Below are 23,003 nucleotides of genomic sequence, written 5' to 3'. Positions count from 1 at the left end.
GGGATGGTGACCCACAATTTAAGTTTTGCTCTAAAGGACTGGGCTTGAAAGTATTTTGGGGGTAGACCCTAGGGATTGATCCCCAGTTCCTAATCTACTTGCCCTTCAGTCTTCTTGTCCTGTACAGCCGGATCCCCCAACTAGGAACCCCAACTCCTAAATGTCCATATCTCCCAGAAAACTCAAAAGCTGGATCCACCATGCTTATGCCCGGACCTCCCCTTCCCCCATACTTCTGGTCCACATCTCCAGGGGAAAAGGGGGAGGCAGGATCTTCCATGCCCAGCCCCATTCCTTCTCCTCAGCCTCTCTCTCCTTTCCCTCCCGGGGCTGGAAGAGGCCAAAGAAAACAGAACTCTCCCCCAACCCCCCACTTGCTCTCACTCTCGCTCTCTCTCCCTCACTTCCTGCCTCGGGAAGACGTTTTTACTCCCTCCTCCGCCCTGGCCCCAGCCCTAGCCTTGGTGTCATGTTTCCCTCTGGAGCCTCCAGTCCGTGGGGTGGGGGGTGGGGGTGGTGAAATGGGTGTGAAATAGGGGGCTCCCAGTTTTGTCCAAGTGCCTCACCTTTTTCTCTCCTCCCCTACCCCCCCACTCCCCGCCCCGGCTTTTATCCTTCGGTATAAAACGCTAAGCACCCCCTCCCTCCCCATTAAAAATTGAAACAAAAACGAATCTTTGCCAGTCTGCCGGGGAAGAGAAGGTTTTCTCTGCGAGAGAAGTCGGTTGATTTCAGTATAGAGAAGGGAATATACCTCCCAGATTTTGTGTGAGGTGGCAGGACAGGACCGCTCAGAGAACACGTCATCCATCAGGGGATAGGGAGGAAGGAATCACTTAAAAGGTTGAAATGGCACACGCAAACACATACGTGCCCCCGCTCTCCTCAAGTTGGACATCCTGACGCGACCATTGTTCTCCCTCTTTGTATTTGAGCTATTTCGAAAACTTTATAGACCAGTATTATGTGGACTGAGAGAAGAGCCAGAGTTCAGTTTTGCTGAGCTCCTTCCATGAAGGATGCCATCCAACCATCGAATCCAACCCCCTACTTCCTGGCCCAAATCTCTCCCCAGCTCCCAGAGAGGTCGGGGTTGGATTCTATGCCAATTTCCGCTGGTACTTGGCTCCTCTCCCACCATCCTTTCCACCTCCTACCTCCTAGTCTTGGGCGTTCTTTGAACTCTTCAGCCTCAGGTCCCTCCTCTAGCTGGGTTGAGATATTCCCACTGAACTGCAGAATTTCCTGGTCCCTGGATATCACTGGCTCATAAATCTAGATCTGAGAGAGAATCTTCATTTATTATTATTATTAGGCAGTTGGAGTTAAGTGACTTGCCGGTGGTCACACAGCTAGTAAGACTTAATTGACTGAGGTGGATTTGAATTCAGGTCCTCGTGGCTTTGTGGCCAGTTCCCTATCCATTGTACTATCTAGCTGCCCTCGAGGGAGAATTTAAGAGGAAAGGCCAACCCTTAATTTTACAGATGTGGAAACTGAGGCCCAGAAAAGAAAAAAATGACTTGACCATAGTCATTAAAAGACAGCACTTGCTTCTTTTTATTTTACTAATTTTTATTTGCCTTATTCTGGATTCCTAGATTCTCTTTTTATTTGCTGCCCGGTTGGTTTTGGAGCCTTTTCCTATTTACTTGCTTCTTAGGAACATCTGATTGGGGAGATGAGATCAAGAAGATGCCTCAGGGTGGTTCAGACAGTGTCTTAGCCTGGGTGCAAAGCAATACTTATTTAGATGGGATGAGAGTTTTTCCTCAAGGCACCAAATATAGAAGGCTCTAAAAACACTTGGATTCTTTCTGCAGAAAAAAACCCCAAGCAAACAATATCAGATATAGGTACTGTGCTAGCAAGAAGAATGAGAATTGAAAGGTCCTCAGTTACCTACTTGTTCTGGTGTTTTATCTCAGGAAAAACTCTATTCCAGAAATCTTAGGGCATCCTAAAATGATGTTCTGGGCTGAATGTACTTTTCAAGTTGCTTGTTCCATAAATAAGTTTGTACATTTTTCGGAATAAAAATTGTTCTTAAAGTCTTTGGCTGGGTTTTGGTCCTAACCCTAAGAAACTCATTGTGACCAGTTATTTATCTTTTCTGTTTTAGAATTTTTATTGGAAATCTAGAAAGTTTAGGGCTGAGGGATGATGATAAATTATTCTTCCTCTTAAATATATATGCATGATGTAGCTCAGTGTTTCTCAAACTTTTCCCCTCAGTATCTCTTTATACTATTAAAACTATTGAGGATCTATCCAAAGATCTTTTTTTTTGTTAACTTGGATTATAGTTATAGATATTTACCATATAAGAAATAAAAACTAATTTTGAATTTGTAGACCCTCTGACAGAGTTTCATAAACTCTCAGAATTCTCTGGACCAAAATTTGAGTATCACAGATGTGGCTAGCAGACAGAACTCTGGGTAAGAATCAAGATCTGAATTGGAATCCCACTTCAGATATTATAGATATGGTTTTGCACAAGACACTTTATTTCTCCAGGCCTCAGTTTCCTCATTTATAAAACAAAGGGGTTGAATTGGAATGATCTCTAAGACACTTAACCAGTTTACTATGATCCAATGGCCCGGTAATTTTCATCCTCTTTATCTCCAGTTTCCCTAGCTGCCTTCAAGTCTTAACTAAAATCCCATTTTCTTCATGAAGCATTTTCCAATTCTCTTCAAGACTAGTGCCTTCTCTCTGTGCATTGTTCCAAATTATTCTGTTTTTATTTTATTTATGAGTAGTTCTAATTTGTGAATAGTTGCTTGCATACTGTCTCCTCCATTACACTGAACTAAGCTGAATTCCTTGGAAGCAGGGGTTGTTTTTTGCCTTTATTTGTATCCCTAGCACTTGGCACAGTGCCTGGCACATAGTAGGCATCTAATAAATGTTTATTGACTTGATCTCATATACTCAAACTAAGACGGGGTAATTAGGGAACACGAATGCTAGAAGAACCAAATCTATGGAGTTTCTAAAGTCCTTTACTGACATGCATTTATGAAGATATTCATAAATTATTTATTGAGTGTCTAGTATGTGTAAAGCACTGTGCTAGGTATTTGCAACTAACCTAGAAAATAGAATGTGTTCCATTGGGAAACAGCTAAAGGAATCTCTCTTTATTATGCACTGACTGTTACTTTCCTCTTATCCTGTTGAAGGTTGTTCAAAGCTTATTTGCTTCCTGGTATCTGGTTTCTACTTTGATCCCAGTTCTTCCTCTTCTCTGGTCTGCATCTCTGACTGCCCCCTCGACCCTTTGACCCAGTGTTGGTGTTCATGACAACCATTACTGATGATCTTGCTTGGCTTTGGTATCCTCACATCCGCTTCCAGTTACTCCTGTTGGCATGGAGTGCTCTTCTGGATTCAGTTACAGCTATGATCCTATAATATTATTCTGGCAACCCAGCTTTCCCCCCCGGATTTCTTGATCATCTCTCAGTTATTGCAGACCCTGTCTGATTTTGAGATTATGCCTAATATCTATTTATTTGAATATTCCTACACTCAATAGTACCACTTTATTTAAACATACACATATTATATGGTATTGATTTCTTTTGCTGTATTTATATTTTGAAAACTTTTCATTGCATTCCAATAAATATTTGCCAGGTAACATCTGTTAAACATATATTCTTTAATTTTTACGAATCAATGTTATGCTTGGGATTATAGACAACAATTTTATTTGTGAAAAATGCTATGTTTCCAGTACAGGTATTACTATCTCATTTTCACATCTTTTGGGGGGTTCAGATAGAATGATCCTATGACAAGTTGCTAGTTTGCTATTTTTTAAAATCAATATTCTATGGACTATTGAGCAGGTGAATAAAATAAGTGCTTTTTTTTTTTTTTTACAATTGAATCAGACCCATCATCTGTTGGATAACTGAATGCATCTTCAGTACAATTCCAGTAGCAAATAGAGCAACAGATTTGTCTTGAGTCTTAATCTGTTTCTGCATGATTTTGACCCCCTAGCCAGGTCTATATACTTTTGAAAGATTTCATCCCATGTGGCCTAGAGGTTATTGTGTTTGGTATGGTGTCATCTATTAAAATGTTGTTCATACATTTTTATGAAATAATAATAGTGCTAGATAATTGTGGGAAATAGTTGAGTCTGCAACTGGTTTGTTTGGTTGAATGCTCCAGAGTGTCTTTAGGTCTGTATTTGTTGGGGATTTGTTGTTTGTTGGTCCATGAAAGATAACAAACTTCTGATTTATAACTTCAGCTACTAGATCATGAGTTGCTAGATATTTAGTCGGTGCTATATTTTTGTAGGTTCCAGTTGTGTATTACACTGTCTTTATTATTTCCTTGCATAATCAACATTGATTATTGAATCCAGACAACTTGAAGATAAAATCACAATATAATTTTTGGTAGTAGTGGGGTCTGAATTGCCATTGCTCAATTCTTTTGTTTCTATTAAAAATCTGCATGATTTCATCATTTGTTTGATGCTTCTATGGACACATGGTTGGCTAAATTCATGTGAATATTCAGGGAGGATGTTTTGTTTCCACTTTTAGAGCTTAGTTATTTCATAGAATCCATCTAGAAACAAATGATTTTTGGTAATGTTCAACAAGTTCAGTAGCACATACCTGTTATAAGCTTTTAGTATTGCTCAATAAAGTGATATCTTATTGTTTCAAAAATATTTCTGTAATTTGTTGATCTGTTTGTCATAATCTACAGATTGTCCTTGACGTTTGAATTTCAATCCAGTACTCTTTTTTTCTTTTTATCATGGACCTATGAATAATCTTATAGCTTCGTTAGGGTTATAGGGCTTTTATTTTGTTAATATTATATGAACTTTTTGTTAGAGTTTATTCCATATCTGTTCCATATCCACTTTATATTTCCAAAAATGTCCATCAAGAATGATATTGATTTATGTTAATTGCTTTAAATGTGATCTTCTAGCTTTGATTTCAGGATCCCAGTAAGTCTTTTAACATATTCAGAAAAAAACTTATTCTTGATGATTTTATACTTGATTTGTATTATCAAGGTATTTGTAGTTATCATCTTATTCGTTGGTTCAGTGTTACCTCCAGATTAAAACTCAAAACCTTTGATCTCTGTCTTTTCTTGGTATACATTATGCATTTTATACTTAATGAGAAAAATGACATTTATATTATTAGGGATTTCATGAAATGAAAGAACTGTTTAATATGTTTAATGTGTCTTTCAGTGGAGCTCTTATAGCTTGATGCCAGCTACAGACATCAGGTGGTTAGAAAGATGTTTTAATAAATTATTTTAACTTGGAAGCCATTTTTCATTTTATTTGGAAAAGATAATAATGCAATAATGGACTGTTTCCCTGAGAAATGTTACATTTTATATCAATTACTCTTGACATTATTGTGCTGTTAGATTGTTTTAGATAAAGAAATATTTTCCATATGGACATCAGATGAACTAATTTAAAAAATTATGCTTGGATTTATTTTATATATTTGAAATATTTGATTAACACGTAAATGTTGAACTGATGCAAAGATTTCATGGTAATTAACAAAAGTAGTATATGTGTTATGGCTTTTGGAGCAGCTTGTTCAGTAATTACAAAATTAGTAATAATTTACTCCTTATATTCCTGTAATTTTTTCAAGTGTGCCCTCCCCCTCACTATTTTTCTCCTCAGTCACCACATTGTGTATGTGTTTATGATATAAGCTGTAAATGCTTTGTATAAAGTATATATTTTGAGTGGTCACTAGAATGTTTAGTAATTGATATAAAGAAAGGCAGGATCAGACTTCTTCCAAGAGAAAGTTGATAAATTGCCTATTTAGTAATTCTTTTATCAGTGTGAACCACTTAAATAAATCTATATCTTCTTCATTCCTGACACTTGCCAGTTTTGGAGAAGGGCCATTGTATATAACTGTTCTGTTTTTCATCATACTCATTGTGCACAAGATTTCTTTTTTTTATTTTACCTATATTGTGTATCATTATATTGGATATCTTGTAATCATATAAATGACTAACCTTTTCAACATCCTCCTTCTTCAAGGATTCTTTCTGCCAGTTATTCAGTCAAGATGAATTTATTAAGCACTTAGTCTGTGCCAGTTTCTGTGCTAAATGCTAAGAACAAAAAGGAAAAAAAAGTGTCCTTGACCTTAAGATGTTCACATTCTAATGGGGAGACAACAACTATACAAATATAGCTACAACTATGTACAAACAAGATATATATAAAATAAATTGGAGCAGTTCTTAGAAAGAAAACACTTCTGTCATGACTCCTTGTTCCTCTTTCTTCTCAAGCATCTGTAGTAAATGTTTTAATGTTGAATTGTTTATTTTGTTCCTTCCATTGTTTTTATCCTTATAACATATTTCCTTCACCTTTCAAGTTTTACTTTCAGTTATTAAGGGAACCTTGAATTTCTGACATGATTTTCTTTTCCAGTTTCCTTTCTTGATGCCTTTCTTTTTCGCCTTTTGTTGGGCAATATGTCATTCAAATATTCTACTTTATGTGCCCATTGTTTTTTGGCAGAATATTCCCACCCCTTTTTGTAGATCTTGATGGTATTTAATTAATATCTGCCCATGGGGAATATTTAATAGCTCCACTTTTTTTTTCCCCTAACAAGGCAAAGGTGGTTGCCTCTAATGCTATATGCAGGTTCTAAAATGTTTGAATATTTTCTTTTAAGTACTATGAAATAATGTGTTTGTTCTTGATTGCCATAATAAAAATGAGCTTTTAAATATTATTCTCTTATAGTGTTATTGGTCTATTAGCTGGATTCATGGCTTCAAATTTAAAAGGCACTATCTGGAATTCCTATCTAAGGATGTTCATCCCCCTTTCAAAATCCATAGAGACTAAGGTGCAGGGTTTGTCTTCTATTTATTATTAATTATAATTTTAGGAGTTTACATTAAGTGAAGATTTTCAGTGACTTCAAAGCTTCAACTTTTCTAGTCTTAGATTTCATCAAATTCATCTCTTGTTTTTTTCTAATCTAGGTTTAGTATTGAAACTGTTTCTAAAAGCTGGTCAGTAATATGTTGCTGAGTGACTTGGAGCTGAGGATAGTGTTGACTAAAAGCAATATGAAGTTTTTACCTATAAGCTTTTGATATTTATTTTCAGTTGTGTTAGGATACAGTACAGGTGCATAATGTAAGTGTCCATGTCTTCAGGCTGTTTTATGTGCATTTGTGGTTTACCTATTTTAGCTGGAAGCCCTGTCTACACAGAAGCATTTTCAGTAGGAGAGTATTGGTATTTCTAATTTATGTTGATGTATTTTGCTTTTTTTGTGATGCTAGAATGAGAAATACCACTTGCTCTGCTGCCCTCTGTGGGATTGCCATACATTGTGTCCCCCCTCAATAATGAGGGTTTGAGAGGGTTATTATTATTATCTTCTAATTTAAAAAGCTGAATTCTGATAGAAAAAGTCCTCAGAATCAGTCATTATCTTATTAGTATTCTTTTATATAGATTATTCTATGGATCATTGTATAAGGGAGTATGATAACAGTTTTTATAGTTGAATAAAAATGTAAGTTCATAATCTATAGGTACATAGAGAGCATTCTCAACACATCTCTAGTAGTAGATAGGTTGATGGGGATAATGCGTATTCCATCCTGTTCCCAGATGATTTTGACATCTTTTGCCAGGTCTCTATTTTGAAAACTTTTCATTGCATGTGGCTTAGAGGTAGTGACTATTTGATATCATGACATCTTTGGATCAGAGTTATATCTGGGCAATTGGGGGAAACAATTCAGTCTGTAATAATGATTTGATTCTTTTTGTTGTTATTCAGTTGCTCCCATCATGTCTGACTTTTTGTGACCCCATTTGGGATTTCAAAGATACAGAAACAGTTGCAATTTCTTTCCCCAACTCATTTTACTTATGAGGAAACTGGGGTAAACAGGGTTAAGTGATTTGGTCAGAGTCACACAGCTTCTAAGTGTCTGAGGCTAGATTTGAACTTAGGAAGATGAATCTTCCTGCCTTCAGGCTCTGTTTTATCTACTATGTAACCTAGCTGTTCATTTGATTCTAGCATAGTTTATTGTTTGTATTCTCAAGATATTTAATGATCTATAAATATGCATGGGGATTTTTAATTCATTAGGCTATGAAAATGATTTTTTTATTTACTTGTAGAGTTTGCATTGATTGCTGACTGGGCTTTTTATAGCTAACCCTTTTATAATTTCTGATGGTGATGAGTGGCTTTCAAATGACTATCATAATTCCTTGTTTCCATAAACAAATTCACTTGATTTAGCCATTTACTTCATACTATTTTTTTGTCAACACATTGATGGCCAGTTCATAAGCATATTATTCTTTCAAGATTCTTTGAGTCCATTCTTGGAGTATTTCAAGGGTTCCACTTGGAGGTAAATAACTTTAAACATCTTTCAGTAAATTTAGCGATATCTAGCTATCAGCCTTTTCTATTTCTCAGTGATGAATTGGTGATATCAGCTTATTCCAAAAATAATTCTGTAGGTTTTTGTTCTATTTGCTGTTTGTTCTAAAAATGTCAATCAATCATATTCTCTCTCTATTTTGGGGGGTGAGAAAGTATTACTTTTTCTATTGCTGCCTTAGGGTGATATAGGCTTTTGTTAGCATATTTTCCAAATCTGTGATGGTCCATTTTATGGTGTTGAAGATGTACATCAAGACATCTATCATGTAGATGTTAATTGTTCAAAATGTATTCTTGTCATTGAGCTTTGAATTCATGATGGCAATAATGATTCCATTAGCTCCACCTTTCTCCTTAATTGGTTTTATGCATGACATATCTTGCCTAAAAAATACCAAAGCTTTTGTCAGTATGGTCTTTGTGTATTATTGATTCCATTTGATTATTAGATTCAAACTTGGAACCTTTTGTCTTTATTGATCCTTGGTATATGTCAAGAATTTTGCAACTTATTAAGTCCAAATGATATTCTATTGTCTTTGTAACAAGATTCCGTAAGATGAAAGAGCTATTTAATGTATTTGTTGGTCATCAGGGTGACTTATTAGTGGAGTCCTATAGCTCAATGAAATACATCAAGTGATTAATGAGATGTATTTGTGAATTCTTCAACTTACAAACCTTGCTTAGTTCTATTTTAAAGAGATTTTAAAGAAATGATAATGTTCTTAAGGCCAGGTAGAACCATAATGGCTTATGTTATATCCCTAAAAAATGCCATATGTTTTATGAATTGTTCTTGATATAGTTCTTTTGATGAAGTATTTTAAATTGAGAAAAGTTTTCCATATGAATGTCAAATAAACTAGCATTATCACTATGTTGAAATACTCAAATAAACTGTGGTTTCATTGATCCTGATATTCTCTCCAATTATGCAAATTGCAACTCCTCTGTGCCTGTATATCTTGTATAACTCTTATTTTTGATGAGTTTAAATTTATTGCTAGGGGCCATGAAATGTATTCTTGATCTTATTTACTTTCGCCTGATACTATAAGGGTACAAATAGGGTACTCTTACTATTCCCCTTTCATCCCTCATGCCTGCTACCTGAACAGCCTGTTTTCTCTGCTTATCATTTAATTCCTTTCTGTCTTTTAGTTCCATTTTTTCTCTACAGAGACTCATATTCTGCAGCATGCTCACACCCACTATGAGCCTTTCCCCTTTCCTATGACTACAAAAATCTGTTTCTAATTTTATTATATTTTTCTGGCATATAAGGAAACTGCATATCTTCAATACATCTCATTCATCCTTATGGTTCCCCACTTTATTGGTTAGTGCTATCCACACTGAAGCAGTATATCAGATGGGGGCATGGGTACTTTTGATTTTTCCCATTTATTTAGCTTTCTTGTGGTACTAAAAAGAAAAATGCTCATTCATTTTGCTATATTCTGTGTTAAAACAATTATCATGATAATTTCAAGTAAATTCAGACTGTAATCTTATATTATCCTTTCTTCTACTTTGATTATTATGAACAGTAATCAATAGTGCTGGGGTGATAAGTCATATCTCTACAATCTGATTTACTAGTACTTTAGGTAACATGATTATTAATATCATCTCATCTTCTCATCTTATCACTATATATTATATTATTATATGTTACATGTAGCTCATTTTCTTAATATTTTTACCTATTTTATTTATATTTGATGAGTATCAAGTAGAAATAATCTAAAGACAAGGAGTTTTCCTTATATTATTATTTTATTTTTAATGTTTTGCAGACTGTTACATGGGTGGATAAAAGAAAAAACCCTGCTTTTAATAGTTGAATAAAATCATTGAACTCAAACCTCATACTCTGTGGGCTCACTGAAAATATCCATGGGACAACTCTTGTAGCAGATAGGATGAAGATAATTAGGGATAATTGGTACTTTATCCTATTCCAATGTGATTTTGATTTCTTCCACTAGTTCTTTATTATTATTATTATTTATATTATCTTGTTGGATACAATTTTGGGAGGAAATATCCTGGAACAAGCTGCTATTCATCTTTATTCTTTTGTATAGGTTGTTCTATGGACTATTGCAAAGGTATATATAATTACTTTTTGTAGTTGAATAAAATTGTTAGTATGTAACATCACTGAAAGTATCCTTGGTACATCTCCAGTTGCAGATAAGACAATGAAAGTGATATGCCCTCCATCCTCTTCCCACATGATTTTGATCTTCTTTGAAAAGCATTTTGAAAGCTTTTCATTCCATGTAAATCAGAGATAATGAACATTTGGCATCTATTAAAATGTTGTTTTTAAATTTTCATGGATCAGTGTTAAGTACAGATGATAATGATAGTGATGGTGATGGTGATGATGATGATGATAATGGTTATGGTGATGTTTATGGTATATATCTTACCTGCCAGAACTTGTGTTCTGTTCACATGATCTTCAAGAACCCAGAGTTACTTCCATGAAGTAATGAGGCCACAGAACATAATATTAGTAAGGATACCATAAAACTAAATTCCAAATCTATTCTTTTTCACTTTGAGTAGACTTCATTTCCTCATCCTCCAAGTTGTGGAACTTGATCCTTCATCCTTAAGAACTCTATGTCCTTTAGCTAATTAAAGAACCATAGAGGTGGAGCAGTAGATAGAATGTTGGACCCAAAATCATGAAGACCTGAGTTCAAAGGTTATCTCATTCACTTACTAGCTGTGTAATTTTTGGCAAGTCACTTAACAGATCATTCTCCTCCTCTTTAAAAGGAGGATAATAATAGCATCTACCTCCCAGGGTTGTTGTGAGGATCAAATGAAATAATATTCATAAAGTGCTTTGCAAACTTTAAACCACTACATAAGTGATCATTATTATCATTATTGTATCATCAAAACCATGCAGCAGAAATCTTCCACAATTTGCTTCTTCGTAAAAGAATTCTTGGAACATTATCAAAAGACTCTGTGTCTGAGCTTGAATCTTACTGATATTTAGACAGTCAGATTCAATTACAGGATCATAGCTCTGATCATAGGTTTAGAAATGGAATGAATTTTAGAACTCATCAAGTCCAACCCTCTCATTTTGTGAATGAGGACACTAAGTCCCGCCCAGGGTTCAATGATGTAGCTGAATTTTATCACTTTACTTTTTTAAAGTTACTTTTACAATTAAGTACTGCTCTAGTCCTGAACTAATCATTCCTTCCTTCTACCATTCCAAAAGTTCCATTGGTACAAATGCCATCTGGATGACTTCACTGAAGTTTTTCCACCCTCATTCTCAGCCTTTTTTTATTTTTTTATTTTTAAAGTACAGTACATCTCTTCAGCAACTCAAAAATATCAACACCTATATCCATAGTTGAAAGCTGGCACAGAAAAAAAACATCTTGAGTAGTTTTGTAATCTTTGTTTAGACATTTGACAAAAAATAAGTGAAACAGAACCTCTGAAAACTAAGAACTCGCTTCCAACTGCCTATTGGAGGTCTCGACCTAGAGGTCCAGTAGACATCTTAAACTCATTATGTCTAACACTGAATTCACTATCTTTCCTTCTAAACTATCTTCTCCTTCCATGCTCTATATTCCTATAGAAAGCAACACTGTCCTCCCAGTCTCCTAGGATTACAACCTAGGAATCCTTCTCAACTTCTCTCTCTCTCTCTCATAGTCAATCTCTTGCCCTCTAATAGCCAATCTTTTGCCAAAACTTGTTGTTTTCACCTTTTCAGGGTTTCTCATAAAAGCCTCCTCTCCCCTCTGGCATTGCTATCATTCTAGTGCAGACCTTAATCTCCTCAAACTTGTGTCCTTACCTCAAGTTTCTCCCCATTCCAATTTATCTTCCACTCACACATCTATGAACTTTCTAAAGTTCAGGTCACACCATATAACCCCCTAGTGGCTCTTTATCATCTCTAAGATCAAATAGAAAATCCTCTGTTTGGTGTACAAAGCCCTTCATAACCTGGCCTTTTTCTATCTTGATCCCCTTCACATTTTCTGTGATCTAGTGACATTGGCCCCTTTGCTCTTCCCTGAATAAAGCACTCTCTCTCCCAGCTCTGAGCATTTTCATTGGCTGTCTCCTATGGTTGTGACTCACTCTTTCATACTTCTATCTCCTAGCTTTAAGTGTCAGCTAAATTCTACCTTCTTTAAGAAATCTTCCAAATCCTTCTTAATGCTAGTGTCTTTCCTCTGTTGATTATCTTCAATTTATTCTGTCTGTATCTTTTTTTTTTTGTATATAGTTGTTCGCAAATTCTTTTTTTTTAAATTCCCAATATATACTACAATAATATGCAATGCTCCAAGAAGCTGTAGCACCATAGTAGCCACATCTCACTAAAATCATCTTGGCAGATGGGCTAAACCAGGTTGAGGGTAACTGACAGGCTTCAAACCCATTGGTGTTGGGAGGGGGGTGTCTACCCCAAGCATGTGAAGATTTCCTCCCGGCAGAATGGATGGATGAGAACAATTTGTTCCAAATGCCTGTTGAATGGAATTATCTAATTCTATGCCATTTTCTTGTTTGTTTTAGCTGTCATTTACAAAACACCTGCAATATACAATACATCGTGTAAAGAGATAGGCCAGTTATAATAAAATTATAATCTTGTCAATACTACCTAGGCACTCAGGATAGGAATATTAGTGGTAAATGCAATATTTAGCGGAATATGAAAAATACATAAGGAAAAATATAAATTGATGTGACATCAACTTAGGGAAAAAAAGCACTCCTTGATGAGGGGATCAGAGAAACTAATTATTTAGTTATAAAGCTTCTAAGTAAAACAATAAGTAACTCTGATTTAACAAATACTGCATTGGATCATAATAGTGTAACATATTATATAACGTTGGAAAAGATACAACACAGATTACACTGGTTTACTGCTATGGAGACTGGGTATGTGTCTGCAATGGGAGACCACCCGAAGCTGATTTTGCAGCCAGAAGTCAGGGGCTGAAATGTCAGAGAAGGCCTGGGCAGAAAGTTTTGAGCTAGAACTTCAAAAGCTTGTCTTCTCCAGCTCAGTCAGAATCTTTCATTCATTGTTGATTTCTCTGCCCTTGTCAGTGGACCACCCAAAGTGGATTCCATAAACAGATGTCCCTGTGGACTGTGCTATCAAAGAGGCTACATTTTGGTAAATTATACTCAGGAGTTGAAACAGTAACACCTTCATGAATGTTTATAGCTTTCTCTCTCTCTCTCTCTCTCTCTCTCTCTCTCTCTCTCTCTCTCTCTCTCTCTCCCCCCCCCCCTCCCTCCTTTTTGATATAGGATGTAAAAAGTTTGTTTGTTACTAGACCATAGGATGACAATCTCTATATCACTAGAACAAGTGACAGTACTTTAAAACAGCTAGAATTGATTTGGTTGAGGTCATTTCTTAATTAAACAGAGTTACACATGTATTTTTGATCATATACTATTGAGTATTGGAGGAGTAGGGACAGGAAAAGGGTGAAGGGGTAGAAAGGCGATCAAGAGTAGTTCTCTGAGGTAAAGATAGACTTTATTGGTTGAGAGAGACATGTTTTGGGATCTTGGAAAATACAGGTTTTGAGAATTTTGACCTTGTCCATGTCTTCATTTGCTATTATTTTTCTCCTAGAAAATGGTGCTAGCTCCAACAATAGCTTCTGTAGATTTTGTCTGTGTAAGCTTTGGTCATCCTGGACCAGATACTTAGATTATCCCATTATTCTTTTTTTGCCTCTCCCACCTATGAATTTCTGACTTCACCAATCCTATTTCTAAGTTTCAATACTCAAGTTTCCCAATCTTCTCTCACTTGACTAGAATTCTTTCTCATGGCTTCCTATTCCTGAGTCTTCTAGATATTAGGGATCTATTAGCTTTCTTATAAATTTATTTGATGATAATATTAAATTCTATGGAGGATCATAGAATCATGAGATTTAACATATTTATATCATCTTTGTTTTTACCATTTTGTCTAAGACATTTATCCTAGGCAAATAACTTCAGTTTCCTCATCTGTAAAATGGAGAAAATAATAGCATCTACCTCTCAGGGTTGTTGTGAGGATCAAATAAGGTAATAATTATGAAGTGCTTAGTAAAACTATATAATGTTAGCCATTATAATTCTATCTGGAAAATATTTGTCACTCTGTATTTATTGATACATCCATCTATCTCTACATCTATTTATACAACTATCTATCCAATCACCCATTTATTTATGTGTGTGTGTGTGTGTGTGTGTGTGTATACCTATTTAGGGGTGTTGGAATCCTTACTAACTGTTAATGAATTAGAGTTGATCTAATCTTACAAGAAGATGTTTTGGGCAGAACCTGAAACAAGGTACTAAGTAGAACTAATTAATACAAGGCTTGTGTCCACACCTTTACTCATTGGAGTTCAATGAGTTCACACCTCCCTTGAAGTTCTTTGGGCCAGAGAGCACTATGGGAGAAAACCCATAATCCCTCTCTCTCGTATCCCACAATTCCTCCCTCTTGTATAAAAGAAACAGACACAGAGCACTTTGGGGGATTTTCACCGGAATGGCATGAAGACTGGAGCTGGCTGGAGGCTGAAGAAAGTAGAGGCAGAGGCTGAAGGACCAGACCTTTGGATTTGGTGACATTCGGAGAGAGCTCTTGGAACCAAGCAGAGAGATAGGCCTCTAAGCTAACCGGGCTATATTGGGATAATAAAAGATCTGAACTTTTATCACCTGGCTGCGTTTTAAGAAGAAAAAGCTCACCACAATTTGGCGCCCTGAACGTGGGACAAACAGACCCCTCAGTGGATTTCAGTGGAAAAGCTCCGATCCTGATTCAAGTGGAAAAGCCTCTGATCCTGATCCAGTGGAAAAAACTTCAACCCAGAAATTAGGGTGAGTGCAACAAAGAAATTTTGTTAGAAGAGTTAAAGTAGAATTTCAGCTAAGATGGGACAGATATTTAGAAAACAGTCTGTTTCTGTTCAAGGAAAATGTTTAGAGAGCATTGTCAAAATTATGGAAAGCCAAGGTTTAATTATAAGTTTACAGCAAATCACTGAACTTTTACAAACTGTAAAGGACATATGTCCTTGTTTCTCTCTTGATAAGGAATTAGATCTAAATGAATGGAAATTGGTTGGAGAGGATCTTTGTCAATTCTATGATAAAAATGGGCCTAACTCAATAATTAATACATATAATGTAATACAATTGGCTATAAGAAGTTATTTAAGTGATAGAATGATGAAAAGGAAAGTACAGGAGGAAGTGCCAACTTTACTAGGTGAAAAGGAGGACAAATCAGATGAGAATGGAGTTAATTACAATTCTGAGGATGATACTTCACAGCAGGAGGAATTAAGTGATTCCACATCTCATGACCCTCCCCCCGCAATTAACCGTTCATGGGTGGAACAAGGGGGAGGGAGGGAGACAGAAACACAGTCAACTTCTCCTGTAAAGCAGAATTTGACAAGATTAGAAAAGGCATTAATTAAAGCAAAAAATGAAGGAGAAGATATATCTGATTTTATAAATACATATCCTGTGATTGAAGAGCTCAACTCCTCAGGTCAAAAAGGGAGAAGATACACTCCTTTTAATTTGGAAAAAATTAAAGATTTGAAAAAGGGTTGCACTCTTTATGGGGCTACATCATCTTATGTGAAGATGTTATTGGATAATTTGTCTTATGAAATCCTAACCCCGAATGACTGGAAATCCATCACTAAAACATGTCTAGAACCGGGACAAAATTTATTGTGGCTTTCGGAGTTTCATGAATTATGTAGGATTCAAGCCCAACACAATAGGCAAACAGGAGCTATTGTACAAGTTGCTTTTGACCAACTAGCTGGTGAAGGTCAGTATGCAGAGAGCTCAGAACAGATTTATTATCCCATAACAGTATATGAGCAAATTTCTAAGGCTGCAATAAAAGCTTGGAATTCTCTCCCTGGACAGAAAGATGGAAATAATGCTTTCACAAAAATAGAGCAAGGTCCCAATGAACCTTTTGCAGATTTTGTGGGACGTTTACAAACAGCTGTAATAAGAACCATTGGAGACAATGCAGCAACAGAAATAATGACTAGACATTTGGCTAAGGAAAATGCCAATGAGATTTGCAAGAGAATTATATGGGGGCTAGACAAAAATGCTCCTTTAAAAGAAATCATTAGACGCTGTGCCACAGTGGGCACAAATGCTTATTATGCCCAGACTATGATGAACATGGAAAGACATGGTCCTTCTTGGCAGAGGAATTCTAGAGAAACTCGTCGATGTTTTCACTGCGGAAAAATTGGACATTTGAGAGCTCATTGTAGATATGGAGATAGAGTGAGAAGACAGGGTGAGAGAAAACCCAAAACCCCATGTCCAAAATGTAACCGAGGCTTTCACTGGGTCTCTAAATGTATATTGACCCAGAGGAATGAGAGGCAGGGCCCAGCTCTAAAGTATCAATCAAAGGACAGGTGGGGCATGATAGCAGCTGAGGTTACACCCAGAGAGACTTTAGAAATTCAGTACTCTGATGTCATCAACCAACAGAAAAGCAATCAGGATTACAGTTGGGGAGAATACAGGCCTTTTAAGACAACAAGACAATATCCAATGCAAACAACTCCAATGTAATTACCAGATGATGAGAAGAAATCCCAAATTTGGTAAATAGAAGGGAATTAGGTTAATTGCTTGGGGAAGAGGATCTGCTTGTATTTCCACAGGTGGAAAAGGCTAACAATGAGACTGTCAAAAGAACTTTAAAATCCTCAGCTTTCAGTTCCTGAAAAACCAGCAAGAATCACTGGATTCCCTGAGATGAAAAATTGTTGATGAGACTTTTGCAGTACTTCAGAGCTTACAGGAATTATTAGATTCCTGGCACATGAACTAATGGACAATGGAATCCTATTGGACTGTTTCTAGGACTTATGGACATGTGTAAATTTTCAGGATGATTGATGTTATTTGTTACATTACTACTAGCCTGTGTTATATTGCTATGTGCTTATGTAAATTATGTATAATGCCTCCCATATTGATGGATTTATGTATACCATATATATCTGTTACAAAGTTCTGGCCCATATTGATGGCTTTATGTGTACCCCCTCAGAAACCCCCTATGTTTTAAAACAAAAGAAAGGGGGAGATGTTGGAATCCTTACTAACTGTTAATGAATTAGAGTTGATCTAATCTTACAAGAAGATGTTTTGGGCAGAACCTGAAACAAGGTACTAAGTAGAACTAATTAATACAAGGCTTGTGTCCACACCTTTACTCATTGGAGTTCAATGAGTTCACACCTCCCTTGAAGTTCTTTGGGCCAGAGAGCACTATGGAGAAAACCCATAATCCCTCTCTCTCGTATCCCACAATTCCTCCCTCTTGTATAAAAGAAACAGACACAGAGCACTTTGGGGGATTTTCACCGGAATGGCATGAAGACTGGAGCTGGCTGGAGGCTGAAGAAAGTAGAGGCAGAGGCTGAAGGACCAGACCTTTGGATTTGGTGACATTCGGAGAGAGCTCTTGGAACCAAGCAGAGAGATAGGCCTCTAAGCTAACCGGGCTATATTGGGATAATAAAAGATCTGAACTTTTATCACCTGGCTGCGTTTTAAGAAGAAAAAGCTCACCACATAGGGGTACAGTAGATAGCTGGACTTGGAGTTAGGAACTCCTGGGTTCAACATTAGTCTCCAATACTGATTAGCTATATGATCTTGGGTAAGTCACTTAATCTCTTATATTTCCCAGCTTTCTCAGCTAAAATGGGGATGATAATAATAGCATCTATCTTGCACTGTTAAGAGTTCAAATGTTGGAGTTTGTTCTTCTCAGAGCACAGCCGGTTTAGAGGCTTAGAGCCCTTCGGATGTCTCCAAATCCAAAGGTTCTGTCCTTCAGCCTCTGCCTCTGCTTTCTTCTGCCTCCAACAGAGATGGAAGATCTCTCTTATCTCCTTCTGGGGAGCCCAGTCACCAACTTGCCGCGGAGAGAGGGCTTCTGGCGTAGCTCCACTGAAGTCCGTCAAAAGTGTTCTCTGCAGCAGAGTCGTTCCTCTCGAGTCCAGCGCGATCAGCCAGCCAAGAGGAAAAAAGTGTATTCTGGAATGGCTGTCTTGCCTTATATGTGAACCTTCTGAGAGAATGGGATTATGGGTTTTCTCCCATAGTGCTCTCTGGCCCAAAGAGCTTTAAGGTGTGGACTCTCTTGAAGTTAGAAAGTGTACTTTGTGAAGCTAGCATACTTATGGACTCCAATGAGTAAAGGTGGGAACACAAGCCTTGTCTTGATTAGTTCTACTTAGTACCTTGTTTCAGGTTCTGGCCAAAACAACTTCTTGTAAGATTAGATCAACTCTAATTACTTAGCAGTTAGTAAGGATTCCAACATTGCACAGTTGCTATGAGGATCAAATGAGATAATATTTGTTAACAGCAACACCAGGGAACCCATCAGAGTGCCTGGTATATAGTAGATGCTATAACATGCTTATCAATCTATCAATCAATCTATCATTGGAAGAGATCTCAAAGATTATCTAGTTCACTTCCTTTACTTTACTGATGAGACTAGCCCAAGTTTATAGTAATTAGAGCTAGAAGGAATGCTATAATGCTATAGGCCCTCTCTTTTATTTACAGATAATGAGATCGGGACCCAGAAATTCTAAGTGATTTGCCCAAGATCTCATGGGTAATTGGAAGAGCTCGGCTATTACATGGCTGTTTGCTCATAAGTTATACAAACTGGAGAGAATATTATTCAATATCAGGGCAAGCACATGAAGGTGGAAAAAACTTCCTCCTTCTCTTATATAATTTAATCTCTTTTGATTAAATTACATCATTTCTGGGCTAAGAGCCCCTTAGTCCAGTCATCCTCAAAATGCTAGAATCTCCCCCAAGTGCTATCTGGTCCCTGGCACCAGTCCCAGCTCTTAGCTTCCATTATTGTTGTGGGAACAGCTATTATCCTTGCCCCAGTGCATCCATACACTTGACCTACCAGACTGTCTCTGGGCACTTAGCCACAGGATGCTCCAGCCGGGACCCTGTTGTTGAACTTTGAGGCGCTGCCCAAAGGAATTAGAGCTGGCTACACTAAGCTTTGTCCAGCACCATGTTTTGAATCATCCCACCTTATTATTTCCCCTGCTATGATCACAGAGACAGGATATTTGAGCTGTGGGAACTAGGAAACAATAGATGCTGTCAATAACCCTAATGAGGGCACTATACTATTCAATGGATGGTGTTAGACTTAGAATTGGGAAGACCTGAGTTTAAATGCTTTGTTAGAGTCTTAGTGAATGTAGGATCAGGGGCAAATCATTTTTTCTTTCTCAATCTCAATTCCTTAATATAAAATGGGAACTATAATAGTACTTGCCTCACAAGTTTGTTGGGGGATCAAATAAGATATATTGCAAATCATAAAAGGTTAAATAGATACCATAATATATATCTATGTATTTCTATATATATATATACACACAATAATAATTGTTAGACTCTCTCCTACTCTTAGGCTGCATAGAGTAATTCATGAAAGTAAGGAAATCTAGAAATCTTGAGACAGTATTCTTAAATATACTCTTCTGTGACTGCCAAACTGATTATGGAAGGGTGGTAAGATGTTTTCATGGCAGAATAGTTGACATAAGGTAAGATGTTTTCATGGCAGAATAGTTCATCTCTTACATGGAGGGGGGAAGGGGAAGGTCTGGTATTTCTAGGTGGTTTCATTAGCCTGATTCTAAATAGCAAAGAATAGCAACACTATCACATTCCTCTCTAAGTTAATTATAGCCCTTATTGATAATATACACCACTCATTCATATAAAAAGAATCAAAGAAACACCTGCTTCCTCCTTGCTGCCATCCTTAGGTCTTACTCTTGGTCAAAGTTTCAGAAGTAAAACCACTGGGGTAACTACAAGCCAGACAATGAGCTCAGTTCTGTCCATGGAAATTCATTCAGAATGGCATTGTGGGTTCAGGCCTGTGGGATTTTATTTAGAGGTAGACAAAGGGAGCTTTTTATACAGAGGGACCCAATTGGAGCCTTTTACAAATGAAACAATTTAGGGTAAGCAGACCCAAAATATCTCTGAATATACCAATCATGAGTAAGTCAATTAAAGAGAAACAGAAGGGTTGGTCTTAAGAGTTGGGTCCATGGATCCATCAGCCATTCTAGCTCATTCTATCTTTATGTGAACTGAAAAAAATTTGGTCCAGTCTGCCTGTGTCAGTGGTCCTTTCATTACTGTATGTACTTATGGGAAAGTGCTGGCCATGAAATTAGGCTGCAAGTCCCTGAGGTCTTAGACACAGAGACCCCTGGAGAATTTGGGTGATGATAGTGGTCTTAAGGTCAGTCAATAATATTGTGTCTTTGACAGTACCTTCTGTCCCCTTCCCTGCTCTTTTGGAAGTGTCTGTCGGAGACTGGGGAAGTATGGCAATGATTTCCTTGGAATGAACAGCTAGATTTATGGCCCATCACTGTGACTGTGGCCTGGTTCAGCTTAACCTCTTGGTCTTCCTGTGGTGAAAGGGATCTTCTCTATGAGCTGTGGAGTTTGAAGGCTTTGGGGTCATCAGGAAGTGACTGTGGTGACATATTTCCATGATTATGGTGCCTTGGGGCTTTGTGGCTATAGTCTCTTTAGACTTTGTGACCTCTTCCTTCATGACCAGAGAAACTCTGGGAAACCTTTGGCTCTGTCTTGACCAATATGGTAGAGGTGATGTGGGGAGGATAATGTAAAAGCCAGTGACAGGATAGAAAGAAGCCCAGGTTCTTAGCTTTGGCTCTGGGAAGATAAGCAGAAGCAAGGGCCCTAAGGAGCAATATCTTTGAAAGCAAAAGCTGGGAACAAAGTTAGGTGTTCCTGTTTGTTGGGACTGCAGGAGGCTACCAGCTATTCTCAGCAAAGTCCCAATTCTTATGTGGATTCAAAGGCAGTTAGGAGATTCAATGGACTGAGTGCTAGATCTGGAGTCAGGAAGACTTGAATTCAAATTCTGATTCAGACACTTTCAAGCTACAGCAAGGTGATAGGGAGGCTGTGAACAGATAGAGAACAGGACAAAGGTCCGGGTAACATAGCCAAACTGCTGACCTTTGATCTTATATTGTGAAATCTGTTTTCTTACTGGAAGAGCTGTGAATGCTCCACGTCTAGTATAAAATCTTCAATTCACTTTATTTTCTTATTGCTTTCCCCACCCCCACCCCCCAATGCTTTTCTGCTTATCTTTAGCTATATGTTACCACACTCCTTTCTTCTCCCAAATACCTCCTCAGAACAAGTCATCCTTCCTAGTCTCCTTCTAACCATATAGCTTCATGATGTAAAAGCTCCTTCTTTCCCTTCATAAAGAACACTGAAACATAGATTTTGTCCAAGGAGGCATCAAAGGGCCAAAGAATAATAAAGAGAGGCAGAACTTATTTGTGGCCAGCCCAGGAGCCTTATCTCACTCAGATCTTTTTCCAACCCAATACCACAAGAGCAGGTATTGTGTCATCTAAATTTGGAATTTTTCCTAGCTCCAATGCTTAGCATGGTGCTCTGTACTTAGAAGATGCTTAATAAATGTTTACTGAATTGAGATGAGTTTCATCCTCAATTTCTTGAGGAATCTATATGCTCTGTTTAGTTATCTTATTCCTCTCTCTGTTGCAGGATCAGTTTCCTTTGATTTTCACTGGAGGCTAAGAAAGTGGTAGCTTAATTTGTCCCCTATCCCTTGTCCTTGTCCTGACTGAGCTCCTACAGTACTTCCCATCTTTTTTTCTTCAGATGTTCTCTTTCTCTCATCCTCATGCTTGGATCAGGTAGCTTGATCTCATCTCACTATCTGAGTTCTCTTGTCAGAATTAGCCTTGTTTCGCTAGACCCATTATGGAAGAATTGGATACTTACTTCTCTTCCCACTTGTCTGACTACTCTCCCTCCCAATCATATGCACAATCCCAAAGAAACTTGAATCCCGAGCCTCATCCTTCCTTTACTTACTCATACTCTGATCTCCATCTTCCTCAGCTTTCCTGCTTATTCTCTCAACCTAGTCTTGGAGTCACTCCCAGACAGCCTGGGTCCTATGTTGTCTGAGATCATTTATGGAAATGGCTTGTCATAGATGCGCATTTGCCTGGAATTTCCTTCTGATGAGAGCAGGACAGCCCAACCAGAGGATGCTCCTCCGGGAATCAGTAATGAGAAAGCGAGATGCTCTCAAGCAATGCTTCCAGGGATGCCCCGGAGACACCCCTAGGGAACCTCCAGTCTGTGTTCCAAGCTTGCTGCTTCCTCCTGATACAGTGAGTCAGTGCCTCACCGAGGCCTTTGTTTATATAATCCTTCCCACAGTAACAAGGTGTTTACTGTTGCACAAACACATTTCAGTTTAACTGCCGACAGTAAAACTGTCTGATAAAGTTTGATTTAGTGAAAGAA

This window comes from Antechinus flavipes, chromosome 2 (assembly GCF_016432865.1).
Source record: "Antechinus flavipes isolate AdamAnt ecotype Samford, QLD, Australia chromosome 2, AdamAnt_v2, whole genome shotgun sequence".
Lineage (NCBI taxonomy): Eukaryota > Metazoa > Chordata > Mammalia > Dasyuromorphia > Dasyuridae > Antechinus > Antechinus flavipes.
The sequence above is the reverse complement of the archived record's forward strand: the minus strand, read 5'-3'. Positions refer to the sequence as shown.